The sequence below is a fragment of the Alligator sinensis genome, unplaced genomic scaffold (assembly GCF_000455745.1).
Source record: "Alligator sinensis unplaced genomic scaffold, ASM45574v1 scaffold341_2, whole genome shotgun sequence".
NCBI lineage: Eukaryota > Metazoa > Chordata > Crocodylia > Alligatoridae > Alligator > Alligator sinensis.
The window spans coordinates 222,080-246,559 of record NW_005842420.1 but is presented as its reverse complement, the minus strand read 5'-3'; positions in this window follow the sequence as shown (position 1 = coordinate 246,559).

The window sequence follows — 24,480 nt, the reverse complement described above, 5'->3', positions numbered from 1 at the left end:
TTTCCCTACTAGTGACCTAAGCTTGTTGAAATTTGCATTTTTGAAGTCCAAGACTTCAATCCTACTATCAGATTTGTCTGCCTTACATCAGACAGTGAACATGATGGTTTCATGGTCACTGTCACCCAGACCTCCATCTATATTTAAGTCAGTCACCAAGTCATCTCCTTTGGCCAGGACCAAGTGTAGCAGAGCATCACCTCCTGTCAGGAAGAGATCCTCAACACAGGTCAGGAAGGATCACAACTGATCCAACTTGGCCATGTGTTCTTCCCAGGAGATTTCTGGATAATTAAAATTGCACATGATGACCAGGTCACATGCATGTGCAGCCTCAGTCAATTCTAGGGTGAACTCCAGATTGAGTACCTCCCCCTGGTTTGGTGGTCTGTAGTATACACCTACAGTTAGGTGTCTCTCACCATGGCCACCCTGCAACTTAACCCAGAGGGTTATGAGCTGTTCATTTTTGGAGCTGATGACAGCCTCCAAGGAGGTGTACTGATCTTTCACATAGAGAATAAGGCCACCACCTTTCTTCCCCACCCAGTCCACTCTATTCAGGGTGTAGCCCTCTATCACTACACTCCAGTCATGTGAGGAGTCCCACCAGGTCTCCATAATCCCTACTAAATCATAATGTCCACTGGAGAGTAGGAGGTCTAGCTCCTCCTGCTTGTTCCCCATGCTCCTGGCATTAGTATATAGGCACCTGAGTCCTCCTACTGAGGCCTTCGTCTTCCTGTCCTGCTGATGGAGAACTATTCCCTCAGCTCCCGCAAGAGTGGCTCTCCCAATGTCCCTATCTACAGGGCTTACTTGTAGCCATGTCAGGTGGGATGCATGAGACAGGCCACTCCTGGATGGTACGGCAGTGCCACATAAAGATCAAGGCCTTGTGGGCACAGTAGGTGGGCAAGACCAACCACAACTGTAGGTCCAGTCACGGCTGCAAGACCATGCCCTTCATGCAGCTGATCAGTATTTTGGCACTCTGGGACCCAGACCACAACTCTGCAGTTTACACTAGCAGGGGTGGCCTGGCCAAGCCCCCACCCCACCTTGACCCTTCCAGTGGTGCCACCTTGCTGAAGGAGGGGCCCTTGAATGTTCAGTGCTCTGCCACACACACCTTCCAAGCTGCTGCACCCAATAAGAGTTCAGAGATCCCTGGCCAGCAGCTGCCTTAATAGCTCTGCACCCCCAGCTCTGCCCTGGGAGGAGGCCATACTGGTTGCAACAGCACCTGACCCCTGTCCAAAGTCCTTGCCATCCATCTGAGACTAGCCCCGCCACTCAATCTGAGCCCATGCGGACAAGGAGACAGAGAGACCAGCTTCAAAACCTCAGGGAGATGCTGGCCCTGCACTCAGGCAGTCAGAGGGGGAGCTGCCTCCAGCTGCATATGAGCCCACCATCCGCCATGGTCACCATAGCTCCTGGACCCACAGGGGGATGGGTGCCTGCTCATAGCCAGGGTGCTGAGCACCTGCCCCCGGACTCTGCCCCCTAGCTCCCCCACTCCATAGCCCCCCACTTTGGCACTTAAAGACTGGGACTGTTGTAAATAGTCTGGGTGGGGAGGGTGGTGGAGGTGCACTGTGTGTTGGGGAGGAAGGGGGAAGGAGGCTCTTGTTGGTGGGGAGTAGGGAGGGAAGGGGGCTCCATTTGTTGAGGGGTGGGGGTTGTGCAGGGAATAAATCTTTTTTCTTTCAACCATGTGTTTGTCCATAGAGCGGTGCTGGGGGTGGCCAGGGTTGGGGGGGGGGGGGAGAAGTGGGACAGGTGGACTAGAATGGGGAGTGAAGGAGGAGGGGGTCAGGCAGGACCTCCCACACCTATGCCCTGGCCTCCTCTGGAAGGTATGTGGCTGTCCTGGGGCTTAGGTAGGGTGTGGCCTACTGAGGCAAGCAGTGCTAGCACCATGGCCAGCAGCAGTGTGGGGTGCTGGGCACTATTGGCAGGAGCCAGCCTGGAGTGGTGGGGTGCTGGGCATCACTGGCAGAGGCAGGGGCAAGGGTATTAGAAGGAGCAGCTCTGGAGTGGGGAGGCATAGTGGACAAGGAGGGAGCAGGTGTGTGCTGCCCCTGCACTGGACATGTGGCTTCTAGCAGGGAAGGAGCTAGCCAAAGATCACAGCTTCCAAGACAGCTGCCAAGTGCTGGAAGCTGGCTCTGGTTTCAACATGGTTGCAAGTGCTGACAGCCATGGGCCCAGAGCCTGGAGCTCCCTCAGTGGTCACAGGGGCACATGGAAAGACTGGAGGGACTTGGGACTAACTTTAGTCTCAAATCCCTGCACGTGTAGACACCTGCCAAAACTTGCTTAATGCACATTAACTTAATGCACATTAAACTTAGTCATGCTTATCTACATGTGTGGACATGCCCAAAATGTAGGTGATCTACTTTATCTTTCAATTTTTTTTAACGGATTTGAGACTGTATTTCCAACCTCCCAGGAGAGTTCACCATTATGGAGTAGTCTGAGTTGGTGTTTTCTTAATTCCTGTAGTGGCTCTTTTCTACCTAGAAGTGTTTACATGAGACTCTTTACTATGCAGCAGACTAATTTTCTGCACAGTAAAGCATTACCATCTATATGTGTGTGGCAAATAGGATGCAGTAGACTAATTTTCAGTGCTGGATAGTCCTGTAAGATACAAGTGGTATCCAACAGCGTTGTAAATTACCACACTTAAACACACGTGTAGATGGTGACTTTGGGATTAATTTGCATTAAGTATATTAATAATTAATATAAGAGTTATATTATTAATATATTAAGAGTATATTCAGTTGCATTAATTGCATGTGTAGACGTGCCCTGGAATGATTTCACTTCAATGGTGAGGGTTATCATCAGGCTAGGGAGTCATTCTCATTTCCTTCCTGTTTCTCCTACTGATTATTAAAATATTTTAGATCATAATGGAGCATTGTCAAGACACAGGATATCCAGAACACTCTTTGCTTGAAAATTAACCTAGGAGGTGGACAACTCAAGTTCAAATTTATGCTCTGCCTGGGACAAAAATTATCCCTTTCACAGGTCAGTGCCTTCATCACTAGACTCTAAGGTAATCTCAGCTAATCATACATCAGTCTCATCTGTTGATATGGTCCTATTTTAAATATGTAAGAAATCAATGAAAGAGGACAAGGATACCCTAACTACCAGGGTATTTAACCTGAGAGGTAGACACCTGGATTTCAATTTACTCTGTAGTGATTGGCTTCTTATTTACACAAGAGATAAGGAAAAACAACCACCTCAGAACATTCTATCACCTGATAGTTATGGCACTTTTCTCAAAGATAGGAAGTGTTCAGCAACAATGAGGAAGTAAATTTAAATTTTATGCAGTAGCATAATAAGAAATGACTGAGTGGGGCACTTCACTCTCCCATTCCTCACACTACTTGCACTTCCCAGCTGTACATTGTATCAGTGCAGACAATGCATGTCATGGAGTGCAAAGATGATCTGAGAATCATGGGTTTGTAGAGGCATATTACAATTTGCAGATCTTGGGGAGACTATTGACATAATTCTTTGCTATCAAATTCAGCATTTTTTTGTCTTTGTGATGTGAATTTTTGTGGCCAAAAATTAGGTGAAATTTCCCCCCAAAAGCAATGAACTCCCATGCTATGTTAGGGGGCTACAATTCCCAAAACACCTTGAATCCATGGCACGCATTGTCCGTGAACTGCTGGCTGCAGATCCTGCATACTGTTAATGGAGAAGAGTAGGAGAGGACTGCCCAGACACTTTTTTCTCACTTTACACCTCTATTTTAAACACAAGGATATTGGATAAAGGTGTACAGCTCATAGGTGGTCAGTCCAAGTAGAGCATGCTAGGTCAAGAGATTATCAGACTGAAAGCCAAGGTCAAGCCAAGGTCTTGGTCAGGGTAAGCAGTTGATCCAAGCCAGGAAATCAAAGAGAGGAATATGAGCAATCAGGTTCAGAGCAGATAGTTACAATTCAGTGGTTCAGACCATAGAGTCACAGCAGACTACAGTCACAAGTAGGCAATATGTTACCCAGATCTCTGTTGTCTAGTTTGGGCTTCTATGGAGAGAAGTAGTAAGTTTATATAGTCAGTGTGATCAGGGATGTCTCAACCTGATTTTCTGATAACTGTCAGAAGGGGCCTGAGGCAGATTAGCCCCAGATGGGGCTCACTACAAGAAGAAAGTTCACAGATCCCAAAATGTCTTTGGTGTTTAAATGTTTACTGCTGGGAAATGTTTACATATAGCCATCTAATTCTTAACAGCAGTTAGCAGCTAAGCACTTTTTTCCTGCCTATGCCTTACCATGATTTAAACAGATAGATATTCCTTTGTCTGCCTCACCTGTGGAATCCAATAGATGAGGGTGAGATTACATGTTAGGGTTAGAAGGTGCTAATTCTAAAGAATGTTATTCTGTGTTAAATTTAACTAGTGCTAGTGATCAGTCACACCGTTGGGTTTAATACCTTCTCTAATGGGCACCGCTCAGACCTGCCACTATCGTGCTGGTTAGCAAAGGCATGGTCAGAGGGGCTGCAAGTCTGTACCATGCCTGCCCTGCCGCTCATTAGCTCTCTAGCCACAGTATAAGTTGAGGAGCAGGGTCAGGGGAATGTTCTCCCCCTGTACTACTTGGATCAACCCCTCTGCCCCCAAAATCACCCTGCTGGCCCCCAGGCCCCTTCTCCCCACCCTCCATCCTTGTATTACCCTTCCCCGCACTGGAACCTTCACCCCCAGATTACTGCCCTTCCTCTTCAGTTAGTGGTGGCAGTGAGATGGGGGCTGGGGGGGGGAGGGTTCCTCCTTCCTGCCTTCTCCAGTGCTTCTGGCAGCTCTTGCCTTCCCCATGCCCCCATATCCAGCCCTCACTAGGCCCTGCACCGGCCTGGCAGCTCCTTGTTTCCCTACCCCCCCTCCTCCCTGCTCCCCCTTCAGTTGTAGAGTCTGGTGGGGGGTGGATCTGGGTGCACAGGAGTAGCCTGGTCTGCAGGGACCCCAGGAGCAGGCAGGGAGAAGGAACCCCTCCCCAGGCACTTCTACCATTCCTGGGCTGATTGGGACAGCAGGACAGCAATCTGGGACTGAAGGAATGACATTTTCCCACCGACCCACTCCTGCCTTCCCCTCACTGCCTCCCTATTCCCACCTTCAATCCTGTGTCCCACCCTACCCCCCCCAGATCCCCTACCATCCTTCACCCTTTTCTCTCCCTCCCCACTCACCCCATCCCCACCCATCTGTTGACTGGCTGTTCCCAGCTTTCAGTCCATCTGGGAGCTGTCAGTCTTGGAAGATAATTAGTCCACCTTGGAGCAGTGCCTCCCTGAGATACTAGAGGACTGGAAATTGGTGTTTTTATCTCAGGTGAACACCCAGAAGTTAGTTTAACTCAAGCTAGGTAGTGCAGTTCAAAGATAATCCTCACCCAAAGCAGTGCAAGTTTAAAATGCATAAAGGGCACTTAGAGCTTGTAAATGAGTCTTAATGTGTGATCATTCAAGTTTTAAGTGCTCTTAACATGGTCTAATCGTAATGTTTACTTTCACAGTAAGTGTTCCCATAGTACACCTACCAATGTGAACCATGCATGAAGTACAGCTAGAGATAGCAATACACTCACCTTAGATGTGGGTGGCTCATGTTTCAATCTCAATATCAAATCCGCTGAACAATGTGAGGGAAAGACTGGTCTGGTACTATTTATTTTCACCCTGTATTGAGAGGGAAAACAAGTCCAATGTGGCTCTGCTTCCAGGATAGCAAGCTATGATGCCTACTAGGCAGCATGGTTTGCAAGTTACTATCCTGTGGAAATGAAAGAGGTGAGTATGCTTGTGGCAACTTCATCTCCACGTCTTGAAAGAAAGAAACAAGTATTTATAGATGCAATTCCTCTTATATTTTTAAGAAAAAGCTTATATAAGAACATAGGAATGTTTTTTTTTTCAGTAAATATCAGTACATTTTCAAAATTTTATCTTTTATAATCCAGCTATGTGTAAAATATGATTTTCTCTTAGAACCCTGACTTTTGTGTCTCTGTTCCTTTCTCAGTACAACATTTGGTTAGCGATTAAATTTAGACAAGGTTTTTTTATTTGATTTGATTGTAATATGGTTCTTACTGGAAGGTGAATTACAGCACTAAGCTCATTGGGTCAAATAGACTTTCTTAGCTATTTTCCTTTTAATGCTGTTAATTTTAATATACTGTATTAGTGAACATTAAGTTTAATGGGAAAGAAGCATGTTAGAGACTAAAGTGCAGCATTAAAAAGTAAATCACAAGACTGTAATCAAAGAGGCTTAGCTAATGTCTCTAACTTTATTGTGTTTGTTTTCCCTGATATGCATAAAACATTTTAAAACATTTAGAAAATCTTTCTTTTTGTTTTTTTAGAAGCAATGCCATACATTATTCTTACATACTATAAACATTGTATATTTTAATTATGACTTACTGAAAAAGAGTTATGAAAACATTATCATCACTAAATATTGAGAATAAATCTTTGTGCAGTAGAATCAAAACATCACAAAGACGTAATAGGATAAGAAGTAGAGCTGAGGCTGATTTTGTGTGTGATTTAGGATGGTCTTGAAAATTTTAGAGAATGCAACTGAAGCCAAGAGTTATATTTTTCAAACTGCTAAAGTGTTTGGGGTTAAAACACACAGGAGTATAAGACTACACAAACTGTGTTAGTTTGAATCTTGTAACGATTTTAACTTAAAAAAATATACAGTTGCAAATAGAGACCTAATGATACTCATCCACATCAAACGTGCTAATTCTCTCAAAAATGCACAGGCTCTGGAAGTCTAAGGATGATAAATGAATTATAAAAAATAACTCTTTAAGGTAGATTTTGTTCTTCAAATTATTCTAATTATTCTGATCTTCAGCTACTGTAAATCAAACATCTTACCTGGGGCAAATTTCAGTAAGAACTATCAGCTAGTGGTTTTTTTTTTTTTTTTTCTGATTATGAACTATCAAACAGAAGACTGAAGCTGAATATGAAAACTGACTCTAACAAAAATAAAAATGACCAAAAATGTTGAAGTTAAAAATTATTCTGAATTATAATCAGCTTTTAGGATAAAAATAATCTCTAATGAAAGCCTATTGTATAGTTATTGATATTGATAAATATCTGAAAACCATAAATATTGATGTTATATGTATGGGATAAAGAAAGAAGAAAAATTACTGTACTTGCAGTTCAGGTCACAGATAAGGAAATAGATTTAGGAGAACAAAAAGACTGATAAAATACAGATGAACCCTGAGAGAAACAGAGAGCTGTTATATAGGAAAAAGAAATATACTATCCTGAGAAAGCATGTACATTAAAATAGAAGGGCTGAAAAACTGATCTCCAAAACTGACCACAAATTCCCACTGGTTTGTGACTAGATGACAGGAAGGAGGGAAAACAATCCAGAGACCTGATAACAGCAAAAAAGCATAGGAAAAATATTTTAAGGAGCAGGGCTGGCTTTCTGGATTGAAGAGCAAAACTTTATTCATATGATGCTGAGGCAGCTTATGATTACCCAAAACAACAGTTTTCTGGCCTGAATGAAGGAAGATTATTCACAGTGATTCTCAAATGTATTATACCCTCATTGAATAGAGCCTGACTGCTGACCTTCATGGAAAGCTGAGGTGCTTATTCTTTCCCTTTGGAGAATGGTATGAATGAGGGAAAGAAGTTTATGTGAGATATACTTGAATTCTCTTTGGCTGCTCTTAAGCCATTTGTAATTTTACATAACTGTTAAGGAACTGGTATTTACAGAACAATAAAAAGCACAGGGATTCACAAATTAATTTCTGTTGCAGAGCGTATTCCCATTTTTCTTAGGCAATGCCTCCAGTTTACAGCTCTAAGGGAACCTGGAGGACTATAAACTCTAAAAATGCCTTTAAAGAGCATTTAACCAATTCTTACAGTAAAATTGATTTTAAATGTATCTGCTGTGAGTATAAGGTTTTATATTTAAAGGTGTATTACAATTGCCATGTAAATCCTACATGGCCAATGCTGTAGATGTTATTGCTTAGCTCATTTATGCAGTTGGCAGCCAGTTGTGAGCCACCTGTTTGGCTGATAATGAAGATTAAAGCTGGATGAACTATTTCTAACAAATTAAATTATTCAGTGACTTTTTTTTCTGTGGGTGAACTATTCCTGCACAGATTTTGATTTTTACAGATTTATTCCTGTTCAGGTGTGTGAAGTGTACTTTAATGTATGTCAGTCTTTGGATTCCCTGCAAGCTGCTCATTTTTAATATGGTTTAGACTAGTCATTATTTGCAGTTGGTCAGATGGTATTATCTTTGCATCCTGGTTCTATTGCCATTTCTTTTAACAGAACAGGAGGTAAAACAACATTTATATTAGCTTCATGATATATTTGCAGCCCAAACTCATTGCAATTAATATTTGGGAAATATCTGGTATATGTGAAAATTATTTTAATAAAAAACATACCATTCACATGAATGCTGCCAGAAAATGAATTAAAATGATCAAAAACACCATTCATCCAGCTTCATTAATTATGTAATTTAAATAAAAACAATATATTCATGCCTTGATTTATTTTTTGGGATCACAGGTATAAATAAAGTCACATAAGGAAAATCAGTGATATAAAACTGGTATAAGAATAAAATTGAGTGATTACAGTTAAATTTAAAAAAGAATTAATTATGTTTGATTAAAATAATTGTATTTTTTTTTAATGGAATACCTGGTATGATAGCTGAACTCAATGGGGCGGGGGGAGGGGGAGAACAAAACCAAACCAGTGGAAATAGAAGAGATCTATTTTGTCTACTTATGTGACATCTACTTTTGAGTGCAGGATTATTCCCTATAATGAATTTTCAGAAGCTATCATAGGATGTTTCCCTTCATATCCTGCAACAGTCAAGTTCTAGTCTAAAATTATAACAAATAAGCAAGATTTTTTGGTTTTTGAAGACAACAGTAAAACTAGTAAACACTGATATTTGCTTCTAGAATAACATCATAAGGAAAACCTTGAAACTAATATTGAAGCTGATCAGCAAGAAAAGGAAGGTCAGGGAAAGTGTGGGTCCCTTACTGAATGAGGGAGGCAACATAATGACAGATGATGCAGAAAAGGCTGAAGTGCTCAGCGCCTTTTTCACTTGAGTGTTAATAGGCAAGGTCAGCTCCCAGACTAAAATACCTGGCAGCACAATTTGGAGAGGAGATGAGCGCCAAACAGTGGTGAAAGATTTCATAGATTTCATAGACATTAGGGCTGGAGGGGACCTCAGAAGATCATCGAGTCCAGCCCCCTGCCCCAGGGGCAGGAAGTCAGCTGGGGTCATAGGATCCCAGCAAGATAAACATCCAAATTTCTCTTGAAGGTGTTCAAAGTAGGTGCTTGAACCACCTCCAATGGCAGGCTATTCTAGACCTTGGGGGCTCGGACAATAAAGAAGTTCTTCCTTATGTCCAGCCTGAAACAGTCCTGGAGGAGTTTATAACCATTCGACCTTGTCTTGCCTTGGGGTGCTCCGGTGAACAGACATTCCACCAGATCATGGTGAGCACCCCTTATAAACTTATAGGCAGCCACCAAATCACCCCTGAGCCTGCGCTTTTCCAGGATGAAGAGTCCCATATCTCTCAGCCTCTCATCATAAGGTCTGCTTTCCTGACCTCTGATCATGCACATGGCTCTTCTCTGGACTCTCTCAAGCTTCTCCACATCCTTTTTGGAATTGTGGAGCCCAAAACTGGACACAGTACTCCAGCTGCGGCCTCACCAAGGCCGAGTACAATGGGAGAATGACGTCCTGGGATTTGCTTGAGAAGCATCTATGGATGCAAGCCAGCGTTTTGCTCATTTTATTAGCAGCAGCATCACGTTGAGGGCTAATGTTCATCTTCTGGTCAATCATGACCCCCAAGTCCCTTTCATCCATAGTGCTAGCCAGCGTAGCACTGCCAAGGCTATAAGCATGCTGCAGGTATTTCCTCCCAAGGTGGAGAACCTTGCATTTTTCGGTGTTAAACACCATCAGGTTCTCATCTGCCCATTTCCTGAGCCTGTCAAAGTCAGCCTGGATCGCCCTCCTGTCCTTAGGTGTGGATGCTTTACCCCAAAATTTGGTATCATTGGCGAACTTGGCCAGTCCGCTACTGATACCAGTAATGAAGATGTTGAACAAAATAGGTCCAAGGACAGAGCCTTGAGGGACCCCACTGGTCACAGGGCACCATGACGATTGACTTCTGTAAACCACCACCCTCTGGGTCCGACCACAGAGCTAATTCCCCAGCCAGTGGATCATGGCAGACACAAGACCACAGTTAGCCAGTTTTGCTAAGAGGTGATCATGGGATACCAGATGGAAGGCTTTTTTAAAGTCAAGATATATAACATCAATCTCTCCCCCCTTGTCCAGGTGATAGGTCACCTGGTCATAAAAAGAAATAAGATTGGTCAAGCAAGACCTACCCACAACAAACCCATGCTGGCTATCCCTCAGGATGTTGCCATCAGCCAGTCCATTAAGAATAGCCTCTTTGATAATCTTTTCTAAGATCTTCCTTGGGATACAGGTCAGGCTGATGGGCCTGTAGTTTGCTGGATCCACTTTCCTCCCTTTCTTGAAGATAGGCACCACATTGGCCTTCTTCCAATCTTCAGGCACTTCAGAGCACCAGGAGTTCTCAAAGATCCATGCCAGGGGCTGAGCTATGATGCTAGCCAGCTCCTTGAGTACCATGGGGTGTAGATTACCAGGGCTACCTGACTTGAAGGTGTCCAGCCTCTCAAGGTGTTACTTCATGAGGTCAGCATTGATGGAGGGCAAGGAATCTCCCTCAAGAACAGATTAGGGACTATTTAGAAAAGCTGGGCATGTACAAGTCAATGGGGCTAGACATGATACACCCAAGGGTGCTGATGGAGTTGCCTTATGTGATTGCAAAGCTGCTAGTCATTATCTTTGAAAACTCATGGGATTGGTAAAGGTCCCAGGTAATTGGAAAAGGGCAAATATAGTCCCCATATTTAAGAAAGGGAAGAAGGAGGATCTGGGAGACTACAAACTGGTTAGCCTCACCTCAGTCCCTGGAAAAAACCATAGAGAAGGTTCTCAAAAAATTAATTTCTAAGCAATTGGAGGAGAAGATGATTAGGAACAGTGAGCATGGATTCACCATAGGCAAGTCATGCCTGACCAACCCGATTGCCTTCTATTATGAGATGACTGGCTGTATGGATGCAGGGAGAGCAGCAGGCATGATATACCTTGATTTTAGCATGGCTGTTAATACAGTCTCCCACAACATTCTTACAAACAATCTAAGAAAGTATGGGTTGGATGAATGGACTGTAAGGGGCATAGAATATTGGCTGGATCATTGGGCTCAGAGGGTGCATCTTCATGTGCTTTTTACTGCAGAGTTGGCTAATTAGCTCTGCAGTAAAGCATCACAATCTACACATGCACTGGTATTTGGAGGCAGTAAATTAATTAACTCATCCATAAGATAGTACTTTCTGGGACAGTACTAACTTACAACACAGTCATTTACTGTGCAGAAATGCACGTGTGGATGGTGACTGAGACTGAGGCAGTTTGAGCCAGGGCGGAGCAGCTTGGGCTGGCAGCAAACACAGGGAGTCAGCCACATGGCTCTGCAATTATGGCACTTTCATGGGCCAGCAACCCTTCCAGCACCTGATGTTGCCACCCCAGAGCCCAAGGCCAACCCCCTGAGCCTGCTGCCAGCTCAGGGTTGCTCCACCATGGGTGAAACTCCTACAGTCCCAGGTGCATGTGAAGACACTGCATCTGGGAGCAGCTGACTCTGGTGTGAACTGCACCAGAGTTTAAGCCACATTACTAGTTTGTGTAGATGCACCCAAAGAATAGTATTCAATGGGTCTATGTCTACCTGGCAGCTGATATGAAGTGTAGTGCCTTAGAGTTCAGCTGTGGGATTAGTTTTTTTCAAAATCTTTATCAACCTCCCCTTTCTCTGGATCACGACTTTGTTGTGGTAGAGGCATGTGTGTCCTGATGCTCCTGAAAGCAATGCCATCTGGGAATTTTTCCTGGTAGAGTCTCCCATGGTGGTAAACTCAAAGGTGAGGTTCCAGACAAATAGTGGCCCAACCCAAATAACTAGGGTAGGCGGAACTCTTTAGCCCTGGTTTGGCAATCCACCTAGGGAAATGATACTCCAAAGCCAAACCTACAGCCTGGATATCTCTCTGCCACAGTCCTAGTTCACTAGGCTACAGCACATGAATTTCAGGCCTAATGAGTAAGCCAGTCAGCACAAACTGTACCCCACTTAAAAGCTCCATGAGCAGGCAGGAAGGAAACAAGTCCCTCAAGTTTGACAGTGTTGGCATCAGAGTGAAAATGACAGGTGTAAGATGACACTGGAAGCCACAGTTTGAGGGCAGTGGGCTTTTTTAGTCTGCAGAAGAGAAGACTGAGGGAGGATTTGATAGCAACCTTTAACTGCTTGAAGGGTGGTTCCAAAGAGGATGGAGCTAAGCTGTTCTCAATGGCGGCAGATGACAGAACAAGGAGCAATGGTCTTAGGTTGAGGCAAGGGAAGCTTAGGTTGGGTATTAGGAAAAACTGGATGGAGGTGAATATGTAGAAAAACTTCACATACTGGTAGAAGTCTGTGCATGTCATTTGAGTAATATCCAAAAGAAATTACTGAGAAAAATGACCTAAACATATGCAATGAAAAAAAAAGAATAAAGTTGTTATGAATGTTAATCTTAATATACGGAAGCATGAAAGCAGCACTATTTTGAGGGGAGAGGTAGCACTTTCCCCCATTTTCATTCACTCAAACATTCATGTTTAATGACATTTCATAATAATAACGTTGTAACTTTGGACTATATATATATATATATAATCAAAAAGTGAAAATAAATGTGCTTGAAAATGAGCTAATTTCAATGAATATATGAAAAGTTTACTATCAATTGTAAGAAAAGAATATGTGTACCACTGGCATTAATTACATTGAGAATTAATATTGTGGGTTACCCATTTTTCACCCTGAAATATTGTCCAAAAGTTTAAATCTCACAAAGTTTGTATTGAATGGACATGTTTCATGTGGTCATCAGAGCTTGAGGGTGCTTATTCTAACTAAACTAAACTTGAACTTCCAGATAATTCAGGGTTCACCAGTTATTATAGCAGAGGTATTCTTGAACTAATATTTATGTATATAACTCAAGAATGAAGCAATTGTAATAACAGAAAAAGCAAGGGACTAGTGAAATATCATTGTTTAGGAAAATAAATTTGGAAAGGAAACGGCAAGCTTGGGTATACATGCATTCTAAGTATAGATACATTTTGGAATTAAACACAAAGATGAAATACAAGTGACTAAAGCAGACCAGTAATCCAACAGTCTTCTGTAGTGGAGAAAAAAGGCATATAGAGATCTTAAAGAAAGAATAATATCTTTCAGCTTGTATCTGAACACCCAGAAACCAATTTCATAACATAAAGCAACATTCACAGTCCAGCTAATATCACAGTTGATGGGCAAAGCCCTAAAGCAGGTGCATTGTTTTAGATTTTTTGGCATCTGTGAAAAGAATGCATATCCATGTGTGTGTGTGTGTGTGTGTGTGTGTGTGTGTGTGTGTATAAGATAAAAAACATGGAATAATTTGCAACAGACCTGCTAGATTTTAGAGAAATCAGTGATGATTGGACAAAATCAAAATGTTTCCACAAAGACAAGTCATTGACCAGATCTTTTTTCTAGTATAAAGCCAAAAGGCTCCACTGACTTCAGTATGTTTTCTACAGTCTTTCCTTGAAAAATGGTTAACTGTTGCTACAACAGGTGGCTAGTGACAGAACTATATCAGTAACAGACATACTGTAATGATACTGGCATTTATCCCAGTATTTGAAATGAAGTATACTCATCTCCTGAATGTTGTAACAGCTGATCAAGGGATATTGTTCAGTCTTCTAGCAAATAATTGATAACATTGATTTATATACTTTAGTTTAAAAATAGGTAGCTATCTCAATTAGAAGCTCTAACTGTTGTAGAAGGAGTCAGCACATATTCAGTAAAAAACATTACTGGAAAAATATTATGATATAAAATATATGTGAGAGGTTTGATAATATGTTAAACAAAATGTTATTCATAGATCCTTTCATTAATATCCAGGCTTGATTTTTAAAGAATCTTTGATGCAGCCTCCCAAACACTAGTCATGTATTTTGTTATCTGCGTATCCAATTGTGCTTGTAAATATGGCACTTGAATCTTGCCTACATGTAGAAATAAATCAGAATGGTTTCTGTGAAATAGCTCCCTGAAAAGGCAGCACTTTTTTTTTGGTTTTCCTGAATCCATCCTATAAGCTGACCCAGAGAAACAGACTCTTTTTGCTTACATGGAGAATTATTCTGGAATAAATTCATAATCCTCCCTTAACCCAAATAACTATCAACCACAGTCAAACCCTTACAGATCTAAATGGCAAAATGATGTCCTAGAATTAGATATAAATCAAAACTATTCAGGAAACAAACTCCATTTTAAAAAAAATGTCTCTGATGAAAATCTAACATTTAGAAGTTTTCTATTTTTCCAAAGTAGGTGAACAAAAGTACCATTCATCTAATCATATAATTGTATCATGCTCACCATGAACATCTTACTTGCTGTATTTATTTAATATTGCATACTGAGCTAGTTAGGAATGTTAATGTTTTAAAGTTTTATCAGAACATTAAAATTTGTCATAAGCAAAATGCTTCATGGAAATGTATCAGTTTTGACAAACTTTCACAAAAACCTGATTTAGGTGTTATCATTTTACCTCTCAGATTGTTGTGGAGCCTGGAGTTCCAAGGTTCATGGCTGAAGTTCCCATTCTATATAGACAAACTCATAGTCAGCGATGGCAGAGCTTCCAGATTCCTTGTCATAGAGCTAGGAATCTCATAGGTCTGTTATATCTCATAGACCTGGTGGTCCAGATTCTATTTCAGCTGAAGGGTGCGGAGCCTAAAGGTCAAGCTTGGAGGAAATAAACAAACTTTTGTTGGTACTACACACACTTCCTTTCAGTGGCTGGAATGAAAATGAATCTCACTGTTCCTTTGCTGTCAGCAAATATCTGTAAAATACACTAATCCGCCTCTAGTGGGAATCTACAAAATGAATGACAACAAATAACTGCTAGTAGTTACAATACTTGTTCAAACAGCAGAGGGCTATGTAGTTTAAAGGTTTCAAACTTGCTGATAACCCTGGTAGGCATCAATATGATGCCACATGATAGATTTTTTTTATTTCTTTTTTTTTTTAATATAGAGGCATTACAAAATATTAGGATTACAATAATTTACAATACATTATTAGGATACAAAGTCAAATAATGTCTCCATTTATTTAATATTACCCATTTTACACTTGTACATATCCACTGTGATACAATTCTAGTTACATGATCACACATTATTATTTTTTAACATGACCGAATTCAGTGCATAGGATGGTTGCCAGCCTCCACTTTTGTATTACTTTAATTATGAGTTCTTGATTTTGTGACATTAATAATGTTCTTATAACATAGGTTTTTTTTTAACTTTAATATAGGCAGAAAGAAACAGCATTATATATATTGGGCATGTCTACACATTGTTGTAGCTACTGCACCATGCTTTAGTTCTTTTTTATGGAAATACTAAAGCATGGTGCAGTATGGGTGATTACTGTGCCATGCACATGGAGTACAGTTAGATTTCAGTGCTACATTGCCATAGTGATGCACTATACCAGGGAAGTGCAATGCTATGGCAACGTAGCTGGCAATCAAGTGTAGACCTATGTGATCGCCACGTCTCCGTAGTGTGCCATATGCCAGCGTAGCACATCATTATGTCACCATAGGGCAAATGTAGACTCTCCCATTGTCATATAAAGCCACATAGGCAAAACATTTCCAATGCTAGAAATGAACATTTGTATGCGATTAGTGTCAGCTCAGAATGGAGACCTCTACCTCACCCAGTAGGCCTGACAACACTAACTTCAATGTAAAGCCTGCCCATCTTTTGTCCAGTTGTCCAGGAAATGGGTCCTGAATAAGAGGACCCACTCAATTTGAGGAGTTTAAGCCACATGTTCCATATGCAAGGAAACATGATTTAAAATCCCCTCAGACTTAGTCCTAACTACTATATTATGGATTCAACAAGGCTGAAAGCATCCTCTGCCTTTCCTGTTGAAGTATTAAAAGCAGGATGAAATAAGTTAGCTCAAAGTCCTTGCAAAGTAATTGTGTTGGTTTCAAGTTTTACACAGCAGTGGAAGGATTGATTAGGCCCAATTTTGGAAAAGGCAGGAAAATGCAATTGAAAAAGTATAGTGACCTCTCCCTCCACATCAGTCTATAAAATTTCATTTTGACAGCTTATATAAAGGGAAATATAGAAGATTACCAACATGGGTTCTGGAAAATATAGATCTACTGTGGACTGAATATTTTCCATTTGACTATGCAAGAGAATAATGGAATCTGATCAAAATATGGAAAATGTTTATATAGTTTACAAAATTATCACACAGGACAGCATCTGGGCCACAAAGAGAAAACGTGGAACTCCTAATAAAAATATTAGGATGGTATAACTATAGGTTTGCAAAAAGTAGAATACAAGTAAAGTTAAAAAAGCTCTTCCTTATTTGGCATTAATATATATGACTAATGAGATGAACTAACACTGGTGCTGTATAGGGAGTCTATAGAAAAAGCAGTACAATTGTAAAAATGTTAGGATGAAGTGAATTTAAGTGTTCTGCAACAAATATTTGGATATGTTGCTAGCTTGGTTATTGCAAGACAGGCAGAAGATAAGGTATAAAGGAGACTGGAAGAAAATGCCAAGAAAAATTTGACTTAAGATCAATGATGATAAAACCAAACACACGGTTGTAATCTGCTGAGACCTTAGATTAGTTTAGTTAGCTGTCAATACTCACAGATATCAACAAGCTATCGAGTTTAAATACCTGGAAACATTAATTGCTCATCATAATTTAGTGAAGAATGATATTAAGGTACAGGTACAGATCAGGAACGTGATGAAATCCCAACTTATTCAGTAGGCAGAGCATATGGTTATCACGACAGAAGACAGAGCAGCTGAACATCTCCTGAAAGGCCATTTCACTGATATTTGACTCATAATCAACAAAGAAAAAGACAGAGCAATAATAAAAAGCGTGATCTAAGAGCCCTTAGTATGACATCAGCAATGAGAAAAATATGCCCTTGCAGACGAAAAAAGTAAGAATGGCCAAGGACTTCCATGGCCTAGAGATTTAGGAAGCACCAAGTAGTAGTAGTAGTAGTAGTATAGAATGTAAGTTATTCTATGGAGATACAGGCAGAAAATAGGAACTACAGAGGATTTCTGAACTCTTTTTGAAAAACCTCAAATACTAATCATATAAACAAACCAAATTAAATCTTCTCATTCCCAATAAATTCTTCAAAGTAGCAAGCCAGTTTCCATTAGGGCTTTTTTGCTTTAAGAGTTGCCCTGTGAAATAACAATGGTTGAAAGACTACTGACAATTTTTTGATAGCAGCAACTCCCACTGACTTCACTTAAGGGAATTTTCTATCTGAAATCTTTTTTTTCCTTTTCCTGGCACAGAATGACTAATGGCTTTCCTAAGAAATGATGCCAAATCTATTTAACTGAAATACAATTTCATGAAGTTTCAAAAGCAAACAAAGGGTGATCTCATCCCACTTTATCTGTTTCTTGCATCGTACTGCAAATAAAGAAGAGTGGATGAGAGTAAAATAACCATATCTTTAACAGGGCACATGGGTATAACAACAAATGGGAGGATATTGATCAGGAAATAGGATCTATTTTAAACTACTTTAAAAACCACAAAGTAGTGGTTTGCACTTTTTGAGATTTAATTCATATTAGGAAGAGTTTACAAGAAATGTAAAAGTATGTATCATGTTTCATAATAAACTAAACATGATCACACTAATACCCATGATGAATCCTAAGACCCTACTTCAGCAATAGAAAGGGTGTGACAGGATCAACATGCCCCATTAAGATACAGCAGAACACATCTGAGCTTTGTTAGATAGTCATGTTGCAAGACAGAAATCATGTTAAACTAACTCAGCTGGTCAACAGGTGCAGTTTATGTACAACTTTTGCTAAAACAATGCAATATAATGGGCAACAAAATTGTAAGTAGTATAATTATGTAATGTATAGTTTTTGCTAAAAGCAGATAACATAAATATAAGTTTTTTACCAGTTTTACCATAACTAAAGCAGAACATAGCATATACAATACAGGAAAAAGGCATAGAAAATGAAACAATGTATATCAATGCAACAGTTATTCCAGTTGATTTTTGGCTCATTTTGCAACGAATACAAATATGCCTACGCAGGATATGACAGGCTGTGAGTTATTAAGGAAATACCAAACAGATCTTCTCCATTAGACCCAAATTTAAAATTTTCCACTAATGGAGACACATTTTCCTGGTTGGGCTAATAAAATACAAGAGTGAAAAATTTTATCGAAACTTCTCATTTCTAAAAAAAAAAAGATTTGGTAGAAGCTTTAGATAAAAGTGGCCTTGTCTACATGAGATGCTGACTGCTCAGTTGTTACTGGGAAGTCATTTGATAAAGGCTCAGTACTTGTGTAAAGGCATACACAAGTACTATATGACAGTGTAGTAACTGGAGTTACTGTGCAGTAGCAGCACTGAACAGTTTTAAGGTGATGCTGACTGTGCAGTAGCTCATTACTACTGTGCAGTAGTGTCACATCACTCTTGTGCCACATGATGCTACTGTGCAGTAGTAACAAGCTACTGCACAGTCAGTGTCTTGTGTAGGTTGTTCTTGCCATCTTACACTGTGTTGCTGGTTCTTATTTATTGTAAACAGTTGGCTTATCTCTAGATATAATTCCACATATGAATGTTTCATCCATGCAGGTCCATCCACTCCTTACCAACAAATCTCCACAGTTGCTGGATACAAGATGACCATTCTCATTCTCTAGAATCCAAGGAGCCTAAAATAAGATCTTATGCCAAAAATTGTATTTCATCTTTCTGTATTCAAGCTCTAGAATTAGCTGGAATACTTCAATGGTTTTAATGTACGTTTCTCACATTGCTGAGATCATGGTTTTCTGAGTGGTCCATCAGACCCATGATCATATGATCTCCATAACATATTGTAAACATTATTTAATTGACTCATATCCAACCCCCCTCCCCATTATTATTGGTGGTATAAAAGTGGATGTTATATAGGCAAAGGATTGCTTTAATTCTGACAATGAATCAGCTTTGCTTTTGTGAAAATGTGTTCATCTTAAAATATTTATACTCAGGCTGTGTACAAAATGGGACTTGAATAAATCAAAACAAACAAAAATAAATAGTTAAATCAACAATTAGTGTATTCAATTTATTGATTGATTTATTTATTTGCTGTGTTAGGTATGTCATTTTGTACAACTATATTTTCTGTCTCGGCAAAAAAAACAAACAATTTAGTACAGGTCATCCATTAAAATATATGGCTAATATGTTAATATAGAGATATAGAAAATGATTTAAAATATATATATTTCTAAGGAACTGTATGTCTATTTCAAGAGAATATTCCAGTTCCTATCACACTGGCCAATAAGGTTCATTAAACACCAATGGGTCTCTGAGTCTTTCAGAGTCAATGACATTGTAGACTTCACTTGGGATCTCATTTTCCTTTTGTATGAGGTCTGCAGGGCAAAAAATGGAAATGAACTGTGAAAAACATAATCACTTCTTTTACTGTCTCTATGTGTACATAAAATATAAAAAGATCATTTATTTAACTCCATTATAGACCATGTTTAGTTACTGGAATAGGCCCTATGTATATGTGCATAAACATATTTCTTTGTCTATAAGTATGGTTATATATAAAGTGGCATTATATGGAGAGATGAAACCTACGACAAATGTTTCACAACCATGAGATAATTATATTTATCATTCACCTTTGAACGTATCATCTGCCTTCTGCCCACTAATCCACCTCCCCAGGATATATTCTTATCTTCCTCCCCCATGAGCATTTATAAATATGACATTTAAAACTAATAAAAACCTGCCAGATTAATGTTTCCTCCTTCAAACATATGTGAAATTTCCACCCACCCTAAAAATGTATAGCAGCCCAAAGCCAAAGATAGGCAACATTCAGTCTAGAGTTGTCAGGTGCTAGCCTTCTAATAGCACTTTGTATACAGAGGCACATAAAATAAGTGGAGGCTGATAATGAGTTAATGTTTTCCTTTTCTATAAAGAAGCATGTTTTGTGTGAAGTGTGCATTTTATATCAAAAGGAATAGGGGTCAAATGATCTCTAAGTCATGTCAGACAATATGCAAAGCTGCATATGGAGTACATCGCTTGAAACCCTTCAGGAAAAAAAATTGGTACCTTAAAAAATATAGAACCTCATTCACTGTCTTCATTGCAGATAAAAATTACTGAAGCCTCAATATGGCAAATGGGTGTTGCCATCTACAGACATCAAGAACATCCTATTTCCCCCTTATACACCTGAATAACATGTATATAGCCATGGGATGACACTTCTTGGCTTCAGGCACAGTTTGAGATTAAGTATGGGATTAAACTAAACATTCTCATTAGGCTCCAGGGTGACTGGGCAGCTGCCCAAGGTAATAGACTTGATTTGGTATATGCATACTGCTCGGAAGTTCAGAAACCTTAATAAGAGAATAAATACAATTATTAGGTGTTAAAAGATGTAGGGGCACCTTCTGACCTTTTAGCCTAATAGTTTAGGGTGCCTATACACAAGTACTGAGGATGCTCCAACGTCCTGTAGCTCCAGATCAATAGAGGTTGCTGGAGTGTGGCAATTACCAAACTCTAGCAGCCTCCTGTAACTCATGTATCAATTTCCCCACACTTCAGAGTGGCAGTGGGGGTGCTTCAACTAAAGCTCGTTCGATGAGCTTTAGTTTAAGCACCTCCACCACCAATTGAGAGACTTGGATTCCAGCCCTCTCCCACACACACACACACACATACACACACACACAAATTCAGAGGCTTTCAAATCCACATCCTATTACTTTATAACAATTGTTCCAACCAAGAGGCTACTCATCATCCAGATTATTCTCAAACCCACTCCTTGAAGTTGATCCACTTCACCTCACATTTAATAGTCACTGGATAATTAACACCAGGAAAGGTTCTGCCTCTTCAGCTCAATGGTTTCTACCTGAGAACCATGAAAACCATGGTCTTCACTTTCCCAGTGGAGTAGCTGTTTTACTAAACCACACACTTTCTAGGTTGCTTTCTTTTGACTCCACATATCTCCTTCTCTGACCTGCAAGTGACTCCTGTTGTACCACAGAGGGAAAAATATGCCTAAATTGTATATAAGGGCCCAAAACTGCAGTTCGATAGGTGCCTACCTGTACTATAGGTGCATTAAAGGTAAACAAGATCTGGTTCTAGGTTACAGAGATATACTTTTTTAATTTGGTCTCTGGTGGACCCCAAGCCTTTGTATTCTTGGCTGCCCAACGGCCTAATTCAGTAGCAGGGATGGAGAAAAGATCTGGCCCTATGCCTTTATCACGCAAATAAATATGTAAGTGACTACATGTGTGTAGTCTCTCTTATTTGTAATGGTGTAGAACATTCTTGGGTATAGTTACCCATATATTTCTTTGTTATACGACAGCCATTCATTTATAGAAAATTGCATACCCCATTCTACTTTAGTTAGAATTCTGAAAAATTCAACATAGCTCTACAGGACAGAGAAATCTATTCATATTGCAATCTTCATAAAGGTGAGTGGGATTCTCAATCGAAAATAACTTAATAAAGCCAATAACAGTGACCAATTGAACATACAAAGGCACTCCTCTACAATGATGAACAATTTACACAGTTTATTATATATTTTATATTAAATCTAGTTAAATTAAAATGGATATATTTTACTTCCCTTTTCACAGAAAGAACCTGAACTATTTTTGTTACAATGTTCCAAGAAGGCAAGCAAGCAAGCTTCAGGCAGAAATAAATTACCTCAAAATTCAGCCTGAATACAGGAAGTTTGGGAAAATGACACATTTTTTTTGAAAACTGAGCTTTCTTTTGATTTCAGCAGACTTTGGACAAGACCTGAGTTAGTCATTTTTGTCCCTCACATGCATTAAAGAAGCACTTAATTGTGTTTCACTGAACATCCTATTTCATAGTTTCATATCTTCATAGTTGGTAGGGTTGGAAGGGACCTAATCAGATCATTTAGTCTGACCCCCTGCCATGGGCAGGAAAGGATGCTGGGGTCAAATGACTTCAATGTGGATAAGTGCAGGGTTCTGCACCTGGGGAGAAGGAATCCACAGCACACATACAAGATGGGGAGCTCCCCACTTGAGAGCACAGAGGCGGAAAGGGATCTTGGAGTCATTATTGACTCCAAGATGAACATGAGCTGCCAATGCCAGACCGCAGCCAGCAAAGCCAACTGCACCTTGTTGTGCATCCAAAGATGCATCTCAAACTGGTCCAGAGAGGTGATACTCCCCATCTATGTGATATTGGTCCAGCCTCAAATGGAGTACTGTGTCCAGTTCTGGGCACCACACTTTAAGAAGGATGTGGCCTGCCTTGAGAGGGTTCAGAGGAAGGCCCCCCGCTTGGTTGGAAGGCAACAGGGCAGGCCCTATGAGGAGAAGCTGAGGGACCTGAAGCTGTTCAGCCTCAGCAAACGGAGGCTGAGGGGGGATTTGGTGGTTGCCTACAAACTCATTAGGGGAGATCAGCAACAAAAAGGAAGGGTCCTATTCCCCGCAGCACCACCTGGGGTGACTAGGAACAATGGCCAGAAGCTGCTGGAGAATAGGTTCAGGTTAGAGATTAGGAGGCACTATTTCACTGTTAGGGTGGCTAGGATCTGGAACCAACTTCCTAGTGAAGTGGTCCTCACTCCTATCTTGGGTAAATTCAAAAAGAGGTTGGATGAACACCTGTCTGGGGTCGTGTGATCCCAGCATGTGCTCTGGCCAGTGGCAGGGGGTTAGATTAAAGGATCTATTCAGGTCACTTCTGACCCCTAACTACTATGAAACTATGACCCCAGTTAGGTGGTTGTCTAGTCTCATTTTGAAGACCCCCAGGGTAGGGACAAGCACCACTTCCCTTGGAAGTGGGTTCCAGTTCCTAGCTGCCCTGACAGTGAAGTAGTGCCTCCTGATATCTAGCCTGAATATACTCTCAGTCAACTTATGGCCGTTGTTCCTTGTTACCCCAGGTAGTGCTCGGGGGGAAAGGAACTCTTCCATTGCCTGCTGGTCCCCCTTGGCAAGTTTATAGGCAGCCACCAGATCCCTTCTCAGCCTTCTTTTGTGGAGGCTGAATAGGTCCAGGTCCCATAGCCTCTTCTCATAGGGCCTGCCCTGCTTCCCCCTAATCATACGAGTGGCCCTCCTCTAGACCCTCTTGATGCTCTCCACATCCCTCCTGAAGTGCGGCACCCAGAAGTGGATGCAGTACTCCAACTGTGGCCTGATCAATGTCACATAGAGGGGGAAGATCACCTCCTTGGACCTTTTCATGAATGCATCTACGGATGCATGACAAAGTGTGGTTAGCTTTCCTGACCATGTCCCCACATTGGTGGCCCATGTTCATCTTGGAATCAATAATGACTCCAAGATCCTTCTCTGCCTCCATGCTGACAAGAAGGGAATTCCCCAGCCTGTAGGTATGCTGCTGGTTCTTCCTACCCAGGTGCAACACCTTGTACTTGTCCATATTGAAACCCATCCTATTCTCATCCACTCACCTCTGTAAACTGTCGAGATCTAGTTGTAGCCTCTCCCTCTCTTTTAGCATGCTCACTTCTCCCCACATCTTAGTGTCATCAGCAAACTTGAACAAGGTGCTTTTCACCCCCTTGTCCAAATCACCAATGAAGATATTGAACAGTGTGGGCCCGAGGACCGAGCCTTGGGGAACCCCACTGCCCACATCTCTCCAGGTCGAAAATGGCCCATCTACCACCACTCTCTGAGTGCGACCCTCAAGCCAATTTGCGACCCATCTGACTGTGTAGGCATCGACACCACAGACACCTAATTTTTTAATGAGGATGGGGTGAGAGACAGTGTTGAAGGCCTTCCTAAAGTCCAGGAAGACTATGTCCACCACAACACCTGTGTCCAAGGCTTTTATGACCTGGTCATAGAAGGCCACCAGGTTGGTCTTACAGGACCTGCCTCTAATGAACCCGTGTTGATTTCCCCT